General features: G+C 46.9%; 1 non-coding gene and 1 pseudogene across 1 annotated transcript; both read left to right on the top strand.

Moving 5' to 3' along the window:
- Window positions 1-3,090: 3,090 nt before the first annotated feature.
- LOC115869470 lies at window positions 3,091-3,149 on the top strand. Its single transcript, XR_004046204.1, has one exon. It is a non-coding gene; the product is annotated as a U7 small nuclear RNA (small nuclear RNA).
- An 87-nt stretch (window positions 3,150-3,236) lies between these two features.
- LOC101648817 lies at window positions 3,237-3,616 on the top strand (annotated as a pseudogene).
- Window positions 3,617-3,639: the final 23 nt, after the last annotated feature.

The following is a 3,639-nucleotide window of genomic DNA, read 5'->3' as shown; positions in this document are numbered from 1 at the left end:
CTGTGTTTGCTCTGTATCACTTCTCATCAGAGTCCCGCTTGACAGACCCATGTACAAGCCTTCTGGAGCCCCGCTGGCACAGGGGTTAAAGCACTGGACTCCCAACAACGAGGTTGGTGCTTCAAACCCATTTGCTCCTCTATGAGAGAAAGATGAGGCAATCACAGGCCGTGAAGATGTCCAGCCTTGGAAACCCTGGGGAGCAATTCTACTCTGTTCTGTAGGGTCGCTAAGCATCTGAAAGGTCTTGAACACAATTGGGGTTTGGTTTTAGGTTACGAACCATCAAGAATGCCTGGCCCTGACATCACCTGACACTTGACTTGTTATTGTTGATTCCTTCCCAAAGCTTCGTAAACTTACCTCACATGTCCCAGTGCTGCTGGCAGAACTCAACCCCAGACACGTGTTACTACTTGGTCGGGCTTGGCCCTGTGCACTGGAGAGCTGAGAGTACCAGGGACTCTGTCACCTGATATGCGCCCCCCACCCCCACCCCACCCTGCCCTCCAGCATTGGGGAACCGAAAATATTTACTTTGTGTTGGCTTGACAAAACCCAGTAAATAGCAACCCTTGTAGGGCCCCCAAAAGCGCCCCATAAACTGGGTGGGGGGGGTTGAGGGGCCGGGAGCAGGGTGGGGGAGGGGTGGGGGGTGGCTGAATCCTAGTAAGCCCTATTCTGCTTAAAAGCAAGGATTGTCTGAGCTGCATGCAATGCAATGCAAAGCCCAAGAGCGGTAGTCTCAGGTTTCTTAGTCTCTGAAACCAGCATTCACTGACCAGGACTCTGGACTTGAATAAAATTGTGCTCAGCCGCTCATTTTCATTGCTAAGTCCTTTCTGGGAAATGCAGTTGGAAAAGGTTTTCTGGTCGTTCTTCACTATCTCCATTACAAGATTGTTCGTTTACTCAGGAAGGTGTTTTGGGGGGGTTTGTTTGTTTTGTTTTGCCTGTGTTTTTGTTTTACAAATGTTTACTGAGCTATTATCAGATCCCAGGCTCTACCTGGGGGCAGTGTGGATAAGAGAATCTTGTTCATGCAGGAGTCGCTGGTGTCAGTAGGTGCTTAATACTGAACAAGTTTCAGCAAAGCTTCCAGAATACGGCACTGGAAAGAAAGACTTGGGGAAAACTGGCCAACGAAAATCCTGTGGATCACAAGGGGTCAATCCGTTCCTCATTGCGAGGGTGATGCAGAACTGGGCATTGCTACATGCCTTGGTATCAGGGTTGCCATAAGTCAGCATCTGGCTTGTTGAAAGCTAACAGTAATAATGTGAGGTCTGGGAAAGTCAACAGTGGAGAAGAAAAATTTCCAAGTCCAAGAGAGTAAATTAGGAAACTAATATCAGATTCAGATAATTATATGAAAGAACCAAACCAAAGCAATATAAAGAGAATCACTATGGAACTTCATTAAAATTTGTAGTTGTTAACATTAGTTACCATCAAGTCAGCGCCAACTGATGGTGATCTTATGCATATATCGCCTGGTCCTGTGCCATCCTCGTGCTGACTGGCATGTTCGAATCCATTGTTGCAGCTGTCATGCTAATCCATCTCACTGACGGCTTTCTCTCATTTCCATGAGCCCTGTGTTTTTCTAGCAATTGGCCTTTCCCAGTGATGTGTCCAAAGTAATTGAGCCCAAGTTTCACTGTCCTTGCTTCCAGGGAAGATTTTAATTGTGTTTCTTCAAAGCCTCAGAAACTTGATCTTGAGTGCAGAGAAGTTAAAATTCCCACAAGAAATAAAGACATAAAATAACTAAACAGGAAATTTTAAGAGGCTGTTGTAGAAGATAAAATAAAACATTACAATATACAAAGACTTGGTGTTAGGGAACCAAATGAGAAGAATGTGTTCAGTATTTCCCAAGTGAAAAATAACCGAAGAAAAGATTCAAGCTAAGAAATAAAATAGTGGAGAATTCTAAGGGCAGATCATCGAATGGTACAGGCAGCACCGAAATATGAAATACACAGAGTCACAGTCCCAAAAAGAACTGGTTGATGTTGACCCACTTACAGGGAGAGCATATGATCAATGACGATGGTATTGAAGATAAAAATTCAAGCTGCCATGATAGCATTGGCAAAAAATAAAAAATAAACTCCCGTGATTGGCAGAAAGCCCTTGGATGTAATGCTGGAGATGCTCACTTGGCTATACCAAGGAATTTGCAAGATCCTATCTGGCCACCCAATTGGAAGAGATCCATATCTGTACCCATTCTAATTTCAATTGTTAGTGACCCTATAGGGCAGCAGAATTGCTTCCTTAGGTTTTCAAGGCCATAAATCTTTGTGGAAGCAGACTGCCACATCAGAGGAGAGACTGATGAGTTCAAATGACTGACATTTTGGTTAGCAGTCAAGTGATTTAAGCAGAGTGCCACCAGTGAAATGATACTTGAGAAAATCTCTATCACAGTTTTTCAGAAAGAGGAATGAAGAAGCTACATCAAGACCTACAGGAACCCCAACTGCATACTTGCATACTGCAAGGTGAAAGACGCATTCAGCTGGGTGGATCATAACGAACTATGGATAACATTGAGAAGAAAGGAAATTCGACAACATTTCATTGTACGCATGTGGAACCTGCACATGGATCAAGAGGCAGGTGTGACAGAACAACTACTCTCTTGGTTTGAAACCAGGAAAAGTGTGCATCAGGGTTGTATCCTCTTACCATACTTATTCAATCTGAATGCTGAGGAAATAACCTGAGAAGCTGGCTGACATGAAGGCGAATGTGGCCTCCGGTTTGGAGGAAGACCTAATAACAAGCTGCGATCTGCAGGGAGCACTGACAGTGGGGCCAGCGTGAAGCACTTGCTGAGGAGGATCAAGGATGGTCTTATGGGCGACATTATGGGCGACAACTGAACAAAAGGAAACTCAGGATTCTCACCCCTGGACCAATATGCAGATTATGATAAACGGCGAAAAGATTGAGGTGCTCTTGTGTGGGCCCACAATCCATGATCGTGGAAGCAGTGATCAAGAGACCAAAAGGCGCATTGTATTGGGTAAATTTGCTGCACAGGATCTCTAAAGTGTCGAAGAGGAAGACTGGTACTTTTAGTGTTACAGCTCTTTTAGAATTTGTCTAGCAGATTTTCCAGTTCTTTCCGGAACCCCACCCCTCACTCCAGTGAAACAGGAGCCACCCTTGGGAGGTGGTGCTTCCCGGAGGCTGCACTGCACTTGCACTTTCTCTGGTCCTGTATGGAGTCCGCCTCGGCCCAGCCCGCGGCATTGAGCGCCGAACAGGCCAAGGTGGTCCTGGCCGAAGTCATCCAGGCACTCCCGGCCCCCGAGAACGCTGTGAACGTGGACGAGGCATGGGACAACACGTGCAATGACATGGGCACGATGCTGCAACTTGTTCTGCCCGTGGCCACACAGATCCAGCAGGAGGTCATCAAGGCCTATGGCTTCCACTGTGATAGGGAAGGTGTCCTGAAGTTTGCCCACGTGGTCAAGTTCTACGAAGCCCAGGACCCTGAGATTGCCAGCCTGTCTGGCAAGCTGAAGGCTCTGTTCCTGCCACCCATGACATGGCCACTCACGGGCCTGCTCCGGGGAGCAGCATCGCTGCACCCTGAGGGGCTTGGCCCTCCCCTGTGGC

Source organism: Echinops telfairi, unplaced genomic scaffold (genome assembly GCF_000313985.2).
Source record: "Echinops telfairi isolate 266 unplaced genomic scaffold, ASM31398v2 ScPeMD7_27;HRSCAF=92, whole genome shotgun sequence".
NCBI classification, from domain to species: Eukaryota; Metazoa; Chordata; class Mammalia; order Afrosoricida; family Tenrecidae; genus Echinops; species Echinops telfairi.
This window is presented reverse-complemented; position numbering and strand designations above follow the sequence as displayed.